Source organism: Anoplolepis gracilipes, chromosome 6 (genome assembly GCF_047496725.1).
Source record: "Anoplolepis gracilipes chromosome 6, ASM4749672v1, whole genome shotgun sequence".
Lineage (NCBI taxonomy): Eukaryota > Metazoa > Arthropoda > Insecta > Hymenoptera > Formicidae > Anoplolepis > Anoplolepis gracilipes.
The window spans coordinates 2,401,835-2,423,422 of record NC_132975.1 but is presented as its reverse complement, the minus strand read 5'-3'; the positions used below and the strand labels follow the sequence as shown (position 1 = coordinate 2,423,422).

The window sequence follows — 21,588 nt, the reverse complement described above, 5'->3', positions numbered from 1 at the left end:
ATGGTTTCGGGATCATCCGGAGATTCAATTGGTCAACTGGCCTGCACGTTCACCAGATCTAAATTTGATCGAAAATGTCTGGGCACAAATGGTTCAACGATGGGAACCAAGACGGGAGAGGACGGTAGCAGCGTTAGTTAACCATGCGAGAGAAATCTGGGAAGGGCTTCGGCATCGACCAGACTTTCTCGCAAACTTGATTGATTCGATACCAAATCGACTCAATCAAGTTATTGACCGGGACGGATACTGGACAGACTATTAAATGAAATGCAGCTTCCGCGCTTGTCCCACGATCGGCCCTTTTCAGGGCCAATAAAACTTTCACACCGCGAGGAGAAGCGTCTATAGGCGTCTCACTCGTTCGTATACTCTGTATATATATATATATATATATATATATATATATATATATATATATATAGAGTATATATATATATATATATATATGTATATGCTCTGTATATATATATATATATATATATATATATATATATATATATATATATACAGAGTATACGCGTCTCACTCGTTCGTATACTCTGTATATATATAGTGTTACGTCCGAAAGCAGACTCGTCTTCTTGCGACGCTCGTTTTTCTTTCAAACTTTTGACCGATCGATATATCGATTTCCTCACAGCTGACACGAACGTAACAGTATATATAATTCTATATAATTATATATATATAATATTTTTTATATATAAATTCTATCTCTCTCTCTCTCTCTCTCTCTCTCTATATATATATATATATATATATATATTTTTTTTTTATTTTATATTTTATATATAATTATATATAATTTATATATAATTATATAAAAATATATATATATGTATTTATGAAAATAAATAAAAAAAGAGAGAAAATAAATAGAGTTTTTAATTTACTTTAAATTAATATTTAATATTAATATATGTATAATTTAATCATTAATATTTAAAAAAATTTTATAAAGATATCTAAATTTTTGTAATATTACGCAGCATAACATTATCTTCCCTGAATTAGTTACATTTTTATATAAGTATTGTAAATTTACAGTTAAATGCTCGTTGGTTCATTTGTGACAAACCATGAATTCGATCAGATATCGATATTGTGTTATAAACCCGGTAAAAAATTTTTATACATAATCAGATAAAAATAGTCGTATCTAATTATACAAATTTATATACGAAATTTGTCCATTTTATATATAATTATATATAATTATTAATAATTATACATAAAATGTTGCAGGCATTGTGTATAAGTATGTATAAGCTTACATATACATAATTCTAATTGTAGCTATCAATCCATTTATATATAAATATACGTAACGTTTTATACGGTGTCATCTATAATAATTATACATATTTTTACACAATTGTGTTGAATCCTGTATAATAATATTCAATTCTGTATAACTATACATAAGAAATTTTTTATCGGGAATTTAAAATTTGAGTTTTGTAATAATACAATTACGAAAAATATTGTTACGTCCTGTCGGCTCCACGTCTTTACCTTCTATAAAGATAAAGCAATAATTGCCCGACCAGTCATAAGAGGGCCGCGGAACGAAAAATATGTTTTAAACATTGAAATCGATGTTCAAAGAAATGACCGAAAAGAACCGAAAGCGAGATCCCCTAAATAAATAACGGATAAAAACAGCCGCATAATCCCAGGAGATAACCAAATGAAGAATCTCCAAATTTCCTAAAAGGCCGTACAGAGCCCACCAATCAGCAATAATCAAAAATAAGGAGGAGAAGGATCTCACCGAACGACAGCTTTTACACGTCAAAATCTCAAAAATACTCCCGCCCAAATTGTTAACACGCCCTCAAGATTTAATATAAAAAGGGAAGACTCGCGCATTACCATTATTCCAAAATTTAAAATCAGTTGACAGTACATCAGATTCATTTCGGTCGCTCGCTGACTCAAGCAATTCATCTACACTACGGGAGTTCCGTTTACGTCTCAAAACTATTAGAGTCAATGCTCAACAAGACGACCCGCCGAGTAAGACCACAACTACACCAGCAGCTAGGACGCAACCAATCTGCCTAAGTAGTAAGTTTAATTTCCTTCTCTTTTGTTTTTTTTTCCTCTCATCGTCTCCTTTCCCCTTTATTCAACCTTATTCTTTATTTAAAATGCCTAAAATCGCGCCGACCCCCCGATTCTCGCGAGCCAACCGAGACCATAGATCGGACGACACGACCGTGTGCAAAATCGCGCCGTAACATACATAACACTGTTCGTAAATCTTTATTATTATTTTTTTTCTTATTATAAACTATTGTACAAATACCAACCAGAATAAAATCTTTAGACTCGCACTCGTTCCCCTTCTTTTCTGGTTGATGACCTCCGTACTTTTGTAACACCCGCGATCCACACACACAAACACACACACACACACTCATACAAATAATTTTAAGGCGGATTTGATAATATCAATAAAGTTATATGTATAATGGTAGGGATCAATTGAATAAATGTTAATTTAAAAATTAAATGATCGGTAAACTTATTTAACTCCCTCACTCCCTCCACGCGAAAGATCACACAAGGTCCCGTCCCGCGTAAAAGAGATTCGATTCTCTTACCAAAAAGGGACCTCGAGAGCGTTCGCATAACAGAGTAATAACGACACCCGTCGTTTACCTGTTTGCTAACCTGCAGCTCGCTCGACCGAGTCACTCGTCGATAAGACTTTTGACATCAGAACAGTTCCTGTTACGCCCTTCCTCTGACCCATCCTTTCTACGGGCCTGGACGTAACAATATTTTATATCACGAATTATCATTTCTACACATTTATTTATATGTAATTATAAATTTAATTACAAACGGATGCAAGTTTACAATTACTGTTCTAGTGAATCTCAAAATTACTCATAATGATACATGTATATATATATTTTTTAGCAAATTTTTTTACATAAATAGAAAAAAAAATACGCAATCATAAATAAATTAATATTTAATTAGAATAATCATATGTTTTTTGCTATATATGAAACCGAACTTCTAATATTAATATAATATAATTATAATTTTACGAATGCCGGCATTCGATGCGCAGAGTTCAGCCACGTTTCTAGAAGGAATAAGAAAGAAAGCATGACATAAGCGCGAGAGTGAACGAGACGCATATAGAGACAACGCGGTGTCCTATAGCTCTCTCGCTCATTCCTCCTGCATTCAAGCATAGAGTGAGTGAGGCAGTGCTACAGGACACCACTAATCGGCATCACGTCTTGTCATGCTTTCTCTCTCGATCGTGCGGCTTGCGCTAAGGATGCAACATCGGATTGCCTCCCACTTTTTTCTCCTCCGCTGCATGAACTCCGCCACGCTTCAAGTGACACGTACGTACGCGCTGCATGTATATGTGACACTCTCGGTTGTCATACACGTACGTACATACACACATTTACCGACGGACACCATTTATGCCGGTGCGTGTACACACCACGCGTATATGGCTCACCAAAGCCAATATTAAAACGTAGCATAAGTACACGATTCTAATTGTAAGATAATTATATTTTATATTTTATATAGGTTAACGCGACAACCAAACTGTAAAAAATACAACTAAATAGATGTATAGAGTAAAACGGGTATAGATAAACTATGTATTTATGGGTATAAAAAAACCCGTAAGCTTTTCTTTTCCCTAGGGGGAAGGGATGTTATAGCCCAAGCTATAACCGAAATATTGTGAAATAAGGCGAGAAGCTCCACATACCGCGAATGCAGAGCATTGACCGCGCGAACTAATGACACAGCGATCCTCGCGCGGAACGATTGTGAAAACCGGAACACTGCGACAATTGCGACAGGGTGCAAGCAAAGAATTCCGACCTTTGGACTCGCTACGCTTGCACCCGATGTAGGTTAAACGACCCGTACGAATTTTGCGCAAGTACACAGCACGATAAAGACCCGCCCGCGCTTAGACACGCGGGCAGTTGCGAAATTAAGTTAGTAGTATCAAGTGCCATACCGAACAACCAAAAATCAACAGTGATAAAGCGAATATCCGACAACCAAGCAAGAAAGCGAAGAGAGTCGTGTAACCCCACCTTGTAGAATTAAAGAACGCTTATTTGCTAAATCCGACTGAGTCATTCCACTTCACGTCTTGGAACTCCTCTGGCCCGTTCCTTCCGGCAAATCCTGAACCTGTGTCGCTCAGATAGTGGCACAACAGACATAAGATTTAGAGCGAGCCGTGAGCTACGTCGTGTGATGCCGCGTTGCCTCGCGAACTCGGTAGAAAGTGAGAAGAGGATAACAAAAAACATATATCTCTTCTTCTCTACTCTCCAAAGTTAGCCGAGGCGCCGAGCTCACACCTACAAGGCTCGCGCTTGTGTGTGCCTCATATGGAGCCGGGAGCCGCGTACCATTACTGTCGAGATCTGAGTGCTACGGCTGCGTAGGGTTTGCGTGGCCTTGTCCACGCGAGGTTGTCTTCCCGGTGAAGGTGGAAGTGAAGACAGCAGCGTCGGGTACTCTCCACGATAGAATGGAGAGGTGTACCTCCTCACTCAAATATCCCAAGGCGTCAGCAGGCCCCTCGGTGGTCTGGTCCGTGGAACTCGTAGCAGCTCGATCTTGGTAAGTTTCCACGGTAGGAGGGCGAATTTTACTCTCCTTGGTGGCTGCGTTATCTAAACGTCCTACGCTTCCTGCGGTTTTCTCGTAGGCCCGGGTGATCGGGGCGTGAGAAGCGGACGTGGAATCCGGCACTTCCGAGACGTCAGGTCTCAGGTTTTCTCGTACGAATTAGAGCTTCCTCTGAGATGTGCTTACATTCACTGCTCGCGGCGCTCTACCTTCCCTGGCTCGGCGCGCGGCTTATATATGCCCGTTCGCGGAATTCTCGAGGACCGGCTCCGTGCTTGCGCCACGTAGCGGCGCGCTTTGAAGTTGCGTCGCGTGCGCACGTAGGCCGTGTAATGCCGGTTGCGCATGTGTGGTGATACTATCGCCACACTACAAAAGCATCCATCAAAGCAAGCAGTAGTTTAGTTGAATTCAGCAGCAGTTCTGTCTTGCGTGTATGCACATTATGTATGTATTTTTTTTATTTTTTAAAATTTTTATTGTTTTTTGCTCTTACATATTTAAACTTTATTCAAAATTTAAGTTTATCTATTTTGTTTTATTTAAGTTATAATTAATATTTTATTAAATTATTTAAATTAGTATAAATTATGTGATAAAACAGTGTACTATTTTTCATGAAACTCGGAAAACACTTATAACAAAGTGTTAATACGCATTAAATAATAAAATATTTTTGTTGCTAATATTTATAAAATAAATATATATAATTTTAATTTTTTTAGAGAATAATGTTTAATCCAAGAAACGTAATAATGCTGCTGTACGCAGTTTTTATTACTATGGATTTCCCAAAAAGTCCTGTTACTAGAGAAGAAATAGAAACAAAAAATAAGATTGAAAATATGCTTAAATTAATGCATGAAGAAGCGTATAAAATTGATGAAGAAGTATCATTAGATTTTGAAAACGCATTTGATATACCCGAAGTAGAACGAGTAATTGATGAAGAAAGAAAAGATGACACATATATTGTAAAGAAAATTACATGTATTGCGGATTGTATACCAATACAATATAAAACAATGCTGTAGAATTTTGGAGAAGTGGGACAAAAAAGTCAAGAAAGTGAATTGTAAAATATAGATTTCGAAAAGTCATGTCACTTCGTCAAGAAAATAGGAAGAACAGGTAAATCAAGGTGGCAGCAGATTTGATAAACTGAAAAAAATTTCAACATATACGTTAAATATATTCAATAAAGCCGTTGAAAATGGAATAATTATTCATGACATTGATATTGCTCGATGGGCTCTTCGAGCGCAGAAGGAAGTAAATGTACCTGGGTTTACAACATCATTATCAAGGATAAAAAATTTTAAGCTTGCACATAATATCGTATCTAGAAAAATTACAAAATTTATAACAAGAAAACATTTAACGTCAAATAAAAATTTAGAAGCACAAATCAAGTCATTTATCGAAAATGTGAAATATTTTATTATACAATATGGAATTGAAAATGTATACAGGGTGTCCGGTAATAATCGCCTCATCGCTCATATACAGATAGAGTAGGTCAAACTGAGTAAAAAAGTCCTCTACCATTTTTCGATTTTCGAAATAATTAACGAGAAATTAATTTAAAAATATCGGTGAATCCGCGCGAGTAAAGCGCGCGCGGCAAGAAGGCCGTCCCACCGCTACGCGGTTACTAGGCGCGCTACTCGTACGCATCTATTTCCAGTCGTAGACTGCTCCTCCTATCATTCAATGAGCGCCTAGTAATCGCGTAGCAGTAGGATGGGCCTTCTCGCCGCGCGCTTGTACTCGCCCAGATTTGTCAATCTTTGTTAATTAATTTTTCGATAATCATTTCGAAAATCGAAAAATGGTAGACGACTTTTCTACTCAGTTTGACCTGCTCTACCTGTATATGAACGGTGAGGCGATTATTACCGGACACCCTGTATAATTCGGACCAAAGTGGATTTCAAATAGAATTTCATTTCGGTCGTTCACTGTCACTTATTGGCACTAAAAAAATAGAACGCATAGTACAATCCATATCAGCAACTACACATAGTTATACTATATAACCTATTGTTTCAGCTGATAAATTATTATCGCCTCTTTTTATTGTTTTAAAAGAACCTACTGGAACATTTGGTCCAACGGTAAAAGAAACAATGTTTAAAGAAGATAATATCTTTGTCATGGTAACAAAATCTGGAAAATTAAGATCGTATCATTTTGAGATAAAAAAAGTGTTTTTTCCAAATGTTGGACCAAAATCAACTTTATTATTAGATTCTTGGACTGGTCATTATCCTGATATAATTCAAAGAAACAACCAGATTTTATAGAAAATATCAATTTGTTAACTATACTAGCTGGAACAACGAGAAAAATACAACCTTTAGATGTATTTTGTTAGAACAAATTTGTAAAGATATCAAAATGAAAAATAAATGATCATGTATTAAGAGGACTGTCTATTTAAAGGTGAACGCAAATCGGATTTATTGTAACTCTTATTTAACTTCTTTCAGTGTGTAATTAAAATAATAGTTAATCTAATTTCTTTATGATACAAACTAAAATTCCTTTTCTTTTATTTATACTATTCTTATAATTTTAATATAAATATCAATATATTTTAAGGAAACTATATTATAATATTGATATTAGTCTTAGAATAAATTAGTACTTAAAGTTAAATATAATTAATCTGACGGAGGCTCAGTTTCATTTTACATCTTAATATAATAAGCGACACATATGATACACAGGAAAAGTATTATAACATAATAAGCAAAACATAAAATATACAAGAAAAAGTATCATACACAAGATAATAATAATAATAATCTTTTCAAATAATCACAAAAATATATATGAGACAATATCATGAAAAAACACAAGAAAGGTTATGCTCTCAAATCAAAACAACATACAATGAAATCGTGGTAAAGGATATCAAGTTACAAAATACGTTACCAAATTCTTGCTGCGCAGCTAAACGAATACGCATATAGTTTTAATTGCGTCCAAGATTTACCAAAAGTGTTCTCATCTCAATGTTTAGAATACAGTCTTTGCCGGCAGTGTAAGCTTTCTCATGTCAATAATTAGTAAGCAGTCAGCTTCCCTTTGTTTGCTTACTAATCGTGCGTCACGTTCTCTTTATTATGGTAACGCCTGTTACCGTTTACCATACCTTTCTTTGCAGTGAACCTTGTGTATGCTGTTAAGCATCTGAGTATACTGTTAAGCATCTATGTGCTGCAAAGCACCTGTATGCTATTAAGATTGTGCACAAAGAGACCGGACAACAAGATATAACGAGACTGAAAACTGCGCAACAACGACTATACTATGACGAACGTACGAACTCAACGACTCGACTAAGAACAATGGCTGCAAGCCTTTCGTTTCTCCCTCTTTTATGCGATCAGTAGGGCCCTCTCAATGCCCCTCTACAGCTTAGTGGCGCCGCCAAACAGCCCCTTAATATGGCAACATTCAAGCTGCGCTGCGCGCTTGAACAATTTGGTTTTCGTTTATGGAAAAATTTTCTTAAACATTTTTCGGATACCGTCATGCTTTTAGATCTTGAGGTCAAGCTTCATTCAAGAAACAATATTTTAAAATTACAATCATTAACACATAATTAATTTTCTTCACTGAGGTTTAAAAATTTATTCAAATATGCATGGTATAAAAGTGGTTATTTAGAAAAGAGACCAGAAGAATTTGATACACCAGTAGATTTTTGTTTCAAAAATAATTTAAAACCAACATGCGATATTTGTGGTGAAGTTGCTGTAATTGGCTGCGCATGGTGTAGAAAGTCCCTTTGTATAAATCATTTCTTTCACGATCATCATCTTTGTAACCGATATGAACCATGAATATTTGTTATTCTTGTACGCAATAATTATGTACACTATTTTATGTATATTTATGTAATATTTCCATATGATTTATTAAGACAATGCGTATTACATTTTTCTTTATACTTTAAGAAATTAAATATTATAAAACAGAATATCTGATTAATAAAATACTCTATTTCTTTTTCATGTATGTAATGTATGTATATGAGCAAGAATGTTATCTTGCTATTTACATATTTTTTTTTATTTACATTTTCGACACAATAATGCATACATGTTTTGCTGCACGCGGTTGTTAATAAAACTATTGTAGTCGTGCGACTGTTGTCTATATCTCCTTATGTTTACATCTCGATCCTAGCGGTCGCATGCTCTTGTTCGAACCGATTGTCTCAAGCGTGCAAGTCGAAATGCGGAGGTGTCAACCCCCACCAACGCACTGACATCTAAAATAGATAGGTAATTGGCCCGATTTTTGAAGGGGGGAAAAAAGACTAGGATTGTATCGTATATAAGGAGGCGATACACAGAATTCAGGGCTCTCTCGCAATACTTTGGAGTTAGAAGAAGATTGAGAAGAACATCACCATTATTAAATCATCGCACTCGTTTCGCAAATACACATATTCATTAAAACGTTGAGAACTAATAAATCTATATATCCGTACCAAACACATCCTGACGAGACGGACAAAGACTCCTACTACACTATATTGCACCAACTTATCTCACAGTTGTGTAAACGCATCTGTTTATTCATAGAACTGAATCATTTAATCTATTAACCTCCGCATCGCGTCAAAGATTTTCCTTGTTGGACTAGTTCTACTTTTAATGTATAAAAACATTATTTTTCTAATGCAAATTATATAATTATTGTTACATAACATATATATTAATTATTTATAAATACACATGGGTGTCCCAGAACAACCTTCCGTCCGTAAAATGACGTATTCCTGACATAATTTTAAGACAATATTTCCTTTACCAAAATTTAATTTGAAGCGTAGTTTTTGAGTTATAAGCAAAAATAGTTAGCAAATCATACGTCGAGTACAGAAGGCAGGCAGGAGCGGCGCGGCGCACCGCGAGCGCGGGCGCAGCTGACCGCCCGACGGGTGATTACCGCCGCATGAGTCACTAACTATTTTATCTTATAACATAAAATTATGTTTTAAATAAAATTTTGGTAAAGAAAAAAATGTCTTATAATTACGTCAAGAATAAGTGTTCCTTAAAATAATGTTACTTTAATAATAAAAAGTTGTTCCGGATCGCCGGCCGTCGGACGCTGCGATCAGCTAATTGCTACACGCAATGTGTGTATGTCTGAGTGCGTAAAAGAAAGGGACAGAGTGAGTGAAAGAAAGAGAAAGAGAAATAACCGCCTCCGCGACGGCAACGCTCCTTCGATTATCATCGACATTGTCGTCGACGACTTCAGACCGATCGATATAGTGATTTTCCGGCTCAGCTGAGAGACACATCGCGTGTAGCAATCAGCTAATCGCAGTGTCCGACGTTATTTTAAGGAACACTTATTCCTTATTCCGACGTAATTATAAGATATTTTCTTCTTTACCAACATTTTATTTAAAGCACAATTTTATGTTATAAGATAAAATAGTTAGCGACTCATGCGGCGGTAATCACTCGTTGGACGGTCAGCTGCGCCCGCGCTCGTGGTGCGCCGCGCCGCTCCTGCCTGCCTTCTGTACTCGACGTGTGATTTGCTAACTATTTTTGCTTATAACTCAAAAACTACGCTTCAAATCAAATTTTGGTAAAGGAAAAATTTTCTTAAAATTGTGTCAGGAATACGTCATTTTACGGATGGAAGGTTGTTCTGGGACACCCTGTATATTATATAATTGTAAATTATATAAATATAATTGCTATAATTTATAAATGTATATTCTCATAAATTATTTATTGATAATTTATAGTTGCCTCTGTGAGTTTGCAAACAAAAAACCGTCGCTGTGAATAGCGAGTATCATGAAACGGATAAAGCGCACGTATAGTGATATATAGATATTTTTAGCTTATTTCTGAAAAATGCAACTTTAGAATACAACTTTATCATATATGGTTGAATTTGTTTTTAAATGAGCTATAAGTTTTGCTATAAGACAAATTTTAAAATTTTTTTTAAATTGAAAGGGAGGGGGAGGAATTTCGAAAAATATAACATTTTTAAAAAATCTGATTGCACGGTTTTAAAGTACATGAAAAACTATAAAACTTTTATTTGAAACATTTTTTTTTATATTTTATTGTTTCTACAGTATTCGCTCAGAAATGTAAAAATCGATCTTTCTCAAGAGGGTGTTTCATCCCCTTAACGGGCGTATGGGCACTTATAAAAAATACGTGTCTCCTATTTTGACCTAGACTACAAGTCAAAGCTCATTAAAATCGGGAGGAACACTTCCAACCCTTTCCTTGTAAGATGCAATCACTATCTTGCTTTGTATCCGAAACAGCAGCAATGTTCACCATATATGTTTGCACAACGTTCAGTTTTAATCGTTTATTTTCTTGTTTGATATCTATGTTATCTACATTATTTTGTGCGCAGTTGGTTTGCGGATAACTTTTCTTTTCAACACTTCTTCTTGAGCATCTATTATATATTGTAGGTTTCTAATAGGCATATGTCCGTTATAACGGCTATCCAAGATTTCTGAAAGCATACAGTCATGATAGAAACGTCTTAGAAAAGGCACCATTTGAGCATTCAAAAATACATTGTCCCTATTAACACGTACTTTTATTAAGCTTCTTGGCGTCCACACAGTGAAAATACAATAATCTCGCTGTGTATATTTAACTGACCTTGAATTTGATAGAAAAATCGATGTTTTGGATTCATCTTATCTGGATTTTTCTTATCAGAAACGCCTTTTAATTGAGACAGCGTCTTTATACTCTCTTCCACTGTTAAATGTTCAGCTGATAAAGGACATTTTATTTCTACTAAGCCATTTTTATCTCTGAGCTTGTCAGGAGAAGCACTCAAGCATTGATTTTTAACGTCAAAGAATAATCCGCAAGTTTTAATCTCCTTTTTCAGCATTTTGGTTAATTCCTTTTTTTGCAATTTTTCCCTCTCGCAACTATATTTCATAGCCGCGGTATCGATAGAGGGAGGAAACAAAATGTTCTTTACAATTGCAGCGCAAAATGTCACATGCAAACCACATCTGGTATGAAATATTACAACCAGCTCACGAATAAATCACCTCTGGGATTCTTTCTAACCAGTACGCACATGCAAACCGCATCTGGTATATAATATATTACAACCAGCTCACGAATAAATCGCCTCTGGGATTATTTTTTAACTAATGTGCACATACAAACCGCATTTTAATAATAGACTTTATATACTATTAATACTTTTTATTTAGGAATTGTTTTAACCCTCTTGCGGCTCTATTTAATGACAGAAATCGTATTAAAATGGTTGAATTTTTCCTGCGAAGAAAAATATTTACTTTCAGGTTATATAATAGGTTTTGATGGTGCTAATTTCAAATTTGTGATCAAAATTACAAAAATTCAAAATGGCGGATTTAAAAGTAATAAATCTTAAAATACGTGTCTATTTGCGTGAAACTCAGTTTCTGTAGGTTTCTATAAATTTTTGAGAATGTTTTGATAGAAATATGTTTTCACTATAAACTATAATAATTATAATTTAGTTTAATTTTTAATTACTTGTTATATTATCTTATTTATCGCTATGCCATTTGAATTTTGCCACAAATTTAAAATTAGATGCTCAAAAACTTCCAAAATATTATTCTTAGTTAAGAATCGACAAGAGGCACTGTGAAGACTCCTATCGGCCGACTGCGAACTACTGTTTCGCAAAAACAGTATTACAATCAAAATACAAAGAGAATCTTAATAAAATTGTGATATTCGTAATCAGTAGGATATTTCGCAGGTCGCTAAGAGCGATTTTTTGAGAAAAAGATTGAAATAAAATTTCCAAAAATGTACTGCTGATCGCGAGTTACCGCGGTAAGGTGTAGCTGCGCCTTGAATTCGAAATCAATTTATTATAAATTTTTTAGAATCAAAAATGCAAAATCTGGCTCTGTCGCGACCTGCGTTATTATATAAAGAATATATAAAAAAAATTTCACGAAGAAATATAACTTCTTTATGAGCTAAATATTGTAGAAGCGGATATCGCTATCTGCACCTAAGGTACAGCTAACAGAAATTATGTTGGCAGCATCGCGTGAGAAAAGGATCGCGCTGTCCTTCTTCTTCTAACATATCGGTCAAAATACGGTCTGAAAATGCTTTCTGGTCTCTCGTGGCAGAAAGCAGTAATGTAACAAGGCTAATGGGCGCCCACTTTTTGTGAAATTTATATTTGCATATGTACATATATGTATATATATGTCCAAGTGTAGTTAAAATTATATATACGATAAAATATTGTTCGATGATGATGAATAATAACAATAGAATAATTGCTAACAAAGTAAACTAACATATAGTATGTAGAACACGGGCGCCTGTTAGACTTGGCATTTTATTGCTTTTTCGCTATCAATATTTTATTATTTTATTATATATATCATCTGTACGATGCGACCTATGATTTCGCAAGAACAATATTACGGCTAAAATATATAAAAAGTCATAATAAAATCGTGATATTTGTAATGAGTAGGATCGTTCGCAGGTCGCTACAAAAGATTTTTATATATGTATATATGTATTTATTTATATATATTTATATATATTTCTTTTTACATTTTGTTTTTTACAGTTATTTATATAAATTTAATAAATATTTAAATTTATTATTTGTGTTTTGGCCCCCCTTCCCCTTTCTCTTCGCGAAATACTAGTTATTTTGTGTCCCCGCCTTCCTCTCTGATAAGGAGGGAAATTGGGAGGTGTTGGCGGTAGTGGCGGCAGTTGCGAGGTTGTTGGTGGTGGTGGTGACCGTGCGGTTGTTGCTGTGGCGGCCATTGCCGTTGTTGCTGTGGCGGCTGCGGTTGTTGCTGTAGCGGCTGCGGTTGTTGTTGCTACCGCCACTCACGACGACGTTGTTGATAATGCCGCCGCCGTTCCCTCTGAAAAAATAAGAAAAGAAAATTAATTTTCATTTTTTTTAATTATAAAAATTTACATATTATAAAAAAATACATTTTTTATCTCTCTCTAGCTTTTAATTATCATTGAAAAAAAATATTCTGTATAATTTATAAATGTTGCACTCATTAATATTTAAATGCAATAAAAATTTATATATATATAATTGTCATAAACAAAAAGAGAGTTAATTGGATATGCGCACATATATAAATTAATGTTGACTACGTTAAATGTATTGACACATACAATTAGCAATGCTTGGTGTTGGGCCTGCATCATAAAAATGCAGGGAGGCTGTGGCACATTGCCCATTATCATGGCCGGTATTTGGCCCCCAAATAGGGGCTATGGCACGTGACCCGGCACGTTGAACGGCACATAGCCGGGGGGCACGTCGGCCGGCACGTAGCCGGGCGGTACATGGCCGGGCGGTGGCACTTGAAGTACATGCTCTGCAAATAAAAAAATATTTAATTATATATATATATATAATTATACATGATGTGTATTATATATATGCATATATTAATGTACGCATATGTATATAATAGTTGACAAAAAATAGAGGTTATAAAGTAGAAAAATTTCATATATAAAAGTATTTCATGCATCATTTATACATATGTTAATATGCTTCATTGCAATATTTTAACAATTATAATCATACATATTTGTATATTAATGCATATATATACATATACATACATATAAATAAAGAGAATAATTACTTACCATACTCGCGATTCGCCATCATGTAAACACTAAGGTAATATCGATGAGTACAATTCGAGTGCAACACATCGTTTAGAAATATGTATTCCGCAACCACTAAAAATGTTTTGTCACGATTGATGCGTTTCTATAATGAAACAATCATAGCATCGTATGACAACACTATTGTATCGAGTATTGTTGAGTGTAGTTTGCACCACGGTATTATCAGTTTTTACATTGAAGCTATGCCTAAATATACTAATAAGAAAAAAGTCATATCGGAGAGACGCATTTCTTTGTCAAAAAAAATGCATTGTATCCGACGTATGACTAATATAATAATAAATAAGTCTTTCTTTGATGAAGAAAACATTGAAAGATCAGGAGTTGACGAAATTCCAGGTACGTCACATCAATTGCATGTATGCGAGGATACAGATGGGAAAAATGTGACACATAATGATGTGTTGACAACACAATCATTATCTGTTGCAGACACATTTTCTCAGTTATCTGTCGATGTATGCGCGACACAGGAAATTCAATCAGAAAAAATCATTGATATTTTTGATAATGATTCTGTCGGATCTGTGTCAGACGTTCGCGAATTTTGTGAAAATGTAAATTTGTCGAACAAAACGCATGCATATACGGATAATAGAAATGCGATAGATAATGATCCGACACAGTTATTAAATACATTTTTTGAAAATTCTGTAGATGCATGCACAATGATGGAATCAGAAAATACAATGCAAAGCAATATAATGAATAATCGAAGATATCAAAAATATTGCTTTGCAAAATAATATGGATGATATCGAAGATATCGAAAATATTGCTTTGCAAAATAATATGGATGATATCGAAGATATCGAAAATATTACTTTGCATGTTGATGAGAACATCGACGCGGGTCGTTTGTGTCCTGCAGAGATTAATGGACGACGTATCGTCGATTTCGGGCATGTTTTTGCTGAATTGCAGAGACTGTCCACTCATTGGATCGGCGAATGTCGTTTTACTGATCTTATAATAACTAAAACGATGCATCACGGTCTGAAAACCCAATTTTTTGTCGAATGTCACTTTAGAGATAACTTCTGGAGTGAACCGACAGATGATAGAATATTGGATGTCAATAGAGGTGCCGTATGCGGTACTATATTGACAGGGACTGGTCATAAGCAGCTTGAAGAACTTCTTGCTGCTGTGGATGTTCCATGCATGAGTAGTAAAACGTATGTTAAATATCATAATGAAATGTCGGAAACCTTCGCCGCCGCCGCAGAAGAAGAAATGCGCTTGGCTGGTGAAGAGGAGAGACAATTAGCAATTGAAAGAGGAGATGTCATAGATGATATTCCACATATACCTATAATAACAGACGGCTCATGAATGAAGAGATCCTGTCACAGTGGTAGTTATGATTCTCCATCCGGAGCAGCTATTATTACAGGGTACTATTCCAAAAAAGTTTTATTTGTCGGTGTCAAAAATAAATATTGTATTATTTGCGCAAGAGCATCAAAACTTTGTTTAAAGCCTAAAGATCATAAATGTTATAAAAACTGGAGAAGTAATCAGAGTTCTATCAGTATGGAAAGTGACATAATACTTGAAGGCTTCCGACATAGTATAGACATGCATGAGTTAATTTATAGTAAATATATTGGTGATGGAGATAGTAATGTATTGAAAAAATTGAAAGATTTTCCACCGTACCCGAATATTATTGTGGAGAAGATTGAATGCACGAATCATCTTCTCCGCAATATGTGTAATAAAATACGCGAAGCGGTTAGTAGTGGTAGTAGAAATATCTCTAAATTAAAAAAAGTAGTTACGAACAGCGTGATGAAAATTCGGAATGCTGTAGTAAAAGCTGTAACGTTTCGTCGAAATTGCAAAGGATCCCGGGGCCAAAAGGTCGCAGGATTAATTAAAGATTTAATAAATATACCCAGCCATGTATTTGGTGAGCATAAAGGTTGTTCTTCCCTTAAATATTTTTGTACTGGAGAACGAAAAGAAGGTGAAGAAAATCTTGTGCCCCAATTACAAAAGGCTGGATTATTATTAAAAATTGAATTTGCGATGAAACGTGTTATAGAGAATGCTGATAGTTTGCTATATCAATTTACTAGTAATTCCGTGGAAAGTTGCAATGGAATTATTAGTAAATTCATTGGCGGCAAATGTATTCATTTTGCAAGAAGAGGTTCTTATGCCCGCGTGAAAGCATCCGTAGTACAATTCAATACTTGGCAAGCATTGAGTTCTACTTGTCACGCAATGGGTAAAGAATCACCTGCATGTACGCTAATAATAGAAAATAGAAATATTTTAAAAAATAAAAATTATCAGCAACGCGCGCATGCGGCAAAAGAATTAGTCTCTCTATTTGTACATCAAAATATTTTGCTAAAACTTTTACGGCCGATAAAGATTACGGACCAAACGCGGAACGACCAGATATAGAAGATCATATGTACGAACAGCCGAGATCTAACCATTATCAAATATTAAAAGATCAACAATGCAATCGTGCTGTATTGGAATGTGCTACACGGGGTCAGCATAAAAACCCGGAGTGGCACAACATACGGCGAAATCTCCTCACTGCTTCAAACTTTGAAAAAGTTTGCAGCAGGAGAGAAACAACTTCATGCCAAAATCTTGTTAAAGCAATTCTTTATCCTCCTCGACTGACGAATGCGGCTGTTGAATGGGGTAAAGAGAAAGAAATAATGGCACGAGAGCAATTGCAGGTGGAGTTGGGAATAGAAATAAATGATTGTGGATTATTTATTGATGAAGAAATTCCATATCTTGCTGCAACGCCTGACGGCATTATCGGAGACGATACTATCGTTGAGATTAAATGTCCTTATGCAGCACGACAAGTGTCCCCCACCGATGCAATGCTCAATAAGATTGCAGATGTTCATCGAATATTTGATAAAATGGATGACACTCGTATGAATCAAAGACATACGTACTACTTCCAAGTACAAGGGCAGCTCCACATAACGCAAAGAAAATATTGTATTTTTGCTATGTGGACACCCTTTGGATTGAAGTATACGTTTGTCGAGCGTGATGACAGATTTTGGTAATCAAAAATGTTACCACTGCTTAAACGATTTTACGAGGACTGCCTGGTTCCTGAAATAATTGATAGTAGAGCGGAAAGAAATATGTCAATTCAGGAACCGCAGTATGTCATCGAAGCGCAGAAAGCGGCTCAGAAAAAGAAAGAGTGTCATTGAGTGATAATAAATGAAATTGTTATATAAAATATTTTTATATAAATATATTTTATAATTAAATTAAAAATAGTTTATTTTTTAAAATTATAATTTTTATTTATATTGGTCAATGACATCCTGAATCGCTTGGGAAGTAGCGCGAAAAATTTTGTTAGATAAGCGCTGAAAGGGGTTTTTAGTGGGTGCGAGTCCCACATAACCCTTCCGGAACGGCCGGTGGAGTATGCATAAAGCATTTTCCTCTTAAAAAAAAAAGGTAATGTATTGTACTCAATAATATATTTATATATATATTTTATTCATAAATATTTTAACGCTATTAGTGGAGTAAATATTGGCACACAATATCATTATAATCAAAAGTAAATGTGAAATATAGGTATTATTCTTGTCTTTCTATCGTGCAGATAATACATAAAGTATATTGATAACGAAAAAGCAGTAAATTGCCAAGTCTAATAGGGGCCCGTGTTTTACGTATTGTATATTAATTCATTTTGTTACTTATTATCCTACTCTTACTATTTATCATCATACAATATTTTATCGTACATGTAATTTTAACTTACAATTTGGACAGATATATACAGGTATTTACATATGTAAATATAAAATTTACAAAAACTGGGCGCCCGTTAATCTTGTTGCATTACTGCTTTCTATTATGAAAGGCCAGAAAGGATTTTCAGGCATCTCGATAATTCGATATGCTTGAGGAGGAACAAGAACAGCGCGATTGCGCGATCCTTTTCTATCTTATATGTGTCGCGCGAGCAATACAGTGGTGTTTGTACGTATACGTACACGCACCTATACATGAAACTCAGGTTTCATTTTTAAGCGTTGGCAATCTTGAAACCAGAGTTTCGCATTGCCACCGCGCGAGGTCTCCAATATCAATTCGGAGTTTGCTTGTCGGTCCTGTCGATCCTTAATATATGTAACTAATAACTGCTTTTTTACATTTTTTTGTACCTTTCAAAAATTCATATTTTTTACAATTTTTAGATAAGCACAACTTTGCAAATAGTAATTTTTACCATTAATATAACTAATTACTGAAAAGTACAATTCTTTAGCTTTAATTTGCACCTTGGTTCATGTTCCTACGATGTCTGGTTCTTAAGTTATGAAAGAAAATGTTACCCCGAGTCTGACTCGGCGTTAATCGTTTGGGCACAGTCCGCTTACCCCGAGTCAGACTCGGGTTAAACCGCAGGGGAATTAAAGATATAATTTGAAAAAAAATCTAGAACAATTTTCATAATACTAATGTTTTAATGAACTTTATGGAAGTCAAATTACCAAATATTATCGTTTTCAAATGATACAAATCATCACTCAAAAAGTGTAATTAATGACGTCAAAAATCCGTCTTGTGTTAATAGAAATATTTGGATTTGATCAATGAACAATTTCAAGAACATTATTTTATTATTTTGATAATTTGATTATTAGAGAATAAAAAATCATGTGCTTTATAAAAGTGAAAGTGTGTCAAATGGGACATTATAACTCTCTCTAGATATATTATATTATTTAAATAATATTATATATTATTATATTTTATATTTATATATTATTTATATATAACTTATGAGTCAAAATTCATTTTCGATCAAAAATATAAATTCATTGGAAAATAAGATCACTCTCTGAGTAATGAAATCTTTCATTCGAAAACGATATGACAACATTATTGGATAACAATATAATAAATAACATATGACATAACAACATTAAAACAATTGCTATTGGTAATTATTTACTATAGGAGAGGCAGCTCCAATGACCTTGAGCTTGACATATATTGTCAAGATCACTGTCCTGAGTAATGTTCAAAAGGTTTTAGCCGTCGCTCGTTATTTCTTAAAAAGTTATTAACAAAGAAAGTTTCATAAATAGAACATAATTTTCACACCTCATATATATTTAATAAAGTGGGTTTATTTATTTAGGTGTATTAAATCAATCGCGTGAGCGGAGTGATACATACATGTAAAAAAAATTTACTTTAAGGGACACCTCGCTAATAACGATCTTGATATATCTTGTAGAAGGTACACTCCTAAGTAATGCGTGCTTTAAATTTTGCATGGAATAATATAAATATGGACCAAGGAATATTTTCATAACATACACACACACACACACACGGGGGGGTGCAAGGAAGGGCCTTTGGCCCCCCTCTCGCACCCACCCTGTTCCACCTCGCTTCGTGTGGAAAGTTGCAAACATGGGTTTAATAAATAATAAACATAAACTAACATAACCTAACCTAACCATGTGAACTTTGCTTTGTCTTGCAACGTATATTCGAAGCGAGTTGGACGGGGAAGGGTCGGGAGGGGGGCCGAAGGCGTGTGCGTAAGCGTGCGTGCGTGCGTGCGTGTGTGTGTGGGGGGAGGGTGGATATGGGTGTGGGTGTATAAACTGTATCCTTTCGTATTGTTATTCACTGAGAGTATAGTCGTAAAGAGGAACATTTTAATCATTATTTGGCAGAGTTTATATTTAAAAAGAGATTTGATTTTGAAAAACGATTAAATGTTTTTTTCGAAGTAATGGCTATTAAGTATCCTCAAAGTGAAAATGTAAATGAATAAACGAAATAAATTAAATAAAATTATACAATATGCAATATAAGATATTATATAAGTACTCCTACGAACGAATAATAATATCCTATTTGTCAAACTTTCTTTGTTAATAACTTTTTAAGAAATAACGAGCGACGGCTAAAACTAAGATCAGGGTCATTGGAGCTGTCTCCCCTATAGTAAATAATTACCTTCCTTTTATATAAATGAAAATACTAACCTTTTCATCTAGCCTTTCTTAAAGAAAATTCTACGTTGACAGAAGACAAATGTTTCCAATCGTGCTGTTGACCCATTTTTTTAGAAACAAATAACTAACACTACACAAATAACTTCACTACACAAAACTACACTAAATGATATTAGAGCGTGCATCAGTGATGCCGAATCAGATGCGTGGCTCACTCTCCGTATGACGCACACACAAGCGCGAGTGTATATGTGGCGCCGCGCACGTGCTGAGCTCACATGTAAACGGCTCGCGCTTGTGTGTGCGTCATAGGCTGCAAACCCATGCAGCGGAATAGCGTAACGCGGAACGAGAACGGAACCAATCACGAGCGTTCCGCGTTTTTCGTTGCGTTGAAACCTGACCCCTAACTACCCATGGAGCGGAAAAGTATAACACGGAACGAATAGTACGTCCCTAAAATGACCTTTAAATATTGTTTATGTCATTCATTTTTATTATCATGTACATAAATACTAAATAAAATACGTTTTTTATTGGAAATATTGACTAAAGATGTTAAAATCTATGAAAAAAATTTTAATGTGATTTTAACCCTTATGAAATAAAGACTTGTGATTAGTTGCGCAAAATCCGCGGTGTGCTCGTTGCACTCCATGGGTAGTAGAGGATACGGGCCGTGAGCCGGTTTGGCATCACCGTATACGCATAAGCATACGACTCGACTTACTCAGCGGTACACACGTACTGATATCGCGCGTTTCTCTCATTCGGCAAACAAATGAGAGAGAACGCACGATCAAGTGAGAGAACTCACGGTCACGCTTTTCAATCTGTCTTTTTCTATGTAAGTCCTATCCCCACTCTTCAAACAAAGACAATTGTTCGATCTATACTTTTATGCTATGTATATCAGTATATGTACACACACACACACGCACATGTATGCTGACGTATAAGAGCCGCCGCACACACTTTTACATAACGCATAATGCATATACATAAGGAATTCGATTGGTTGAATTCCTTATACATGTGTTTATAGACCAATCAGTTTCCTTATGTATGTGCATTATGCGTTATGTAAAAGTGTGTGCGGCGGCCTTAATACTCTATACGCGACAAGAATCAGATCGTAGCGCCGTCGCGAGATGAGGCAACTAATCTACGGCTCTATTTTACCCTTTTGCCTCGATCTC

The 21,588-nt window shown here is 35.1% G+C and overlaps 1 long non-coding RNA gene and 1 pseudogene across 1 annotated transcript; one reads left to right on the top strand and one right to left on the bottom strand.

Moving 5' to 3' along the window:
- On the top strand, positions 1–8,498 carry LOC140667184 (uncharacterized; annotated as a pseudogene).
- Positions 8,499–10,342: 1,844 nt separating this feature from the next.
- On the bottom strand, positions 10,343–20,576 carry LOC140667065 (uncharacterized). The gene is made up of 3 exons (XR_012046934.1): positions 20,420–20,576; positions 11,258–11,966; positions 10,343–11,172 (listed from the first exon to the last, which is right to left on the bottom strand). It is a non-coding gene; the product is annotated as an uncharacterized lncRNA (long non-coding RNA).
- Between the last annotated feature and the right edge of the window lie 1,012 nt (positions 20,577–21,588).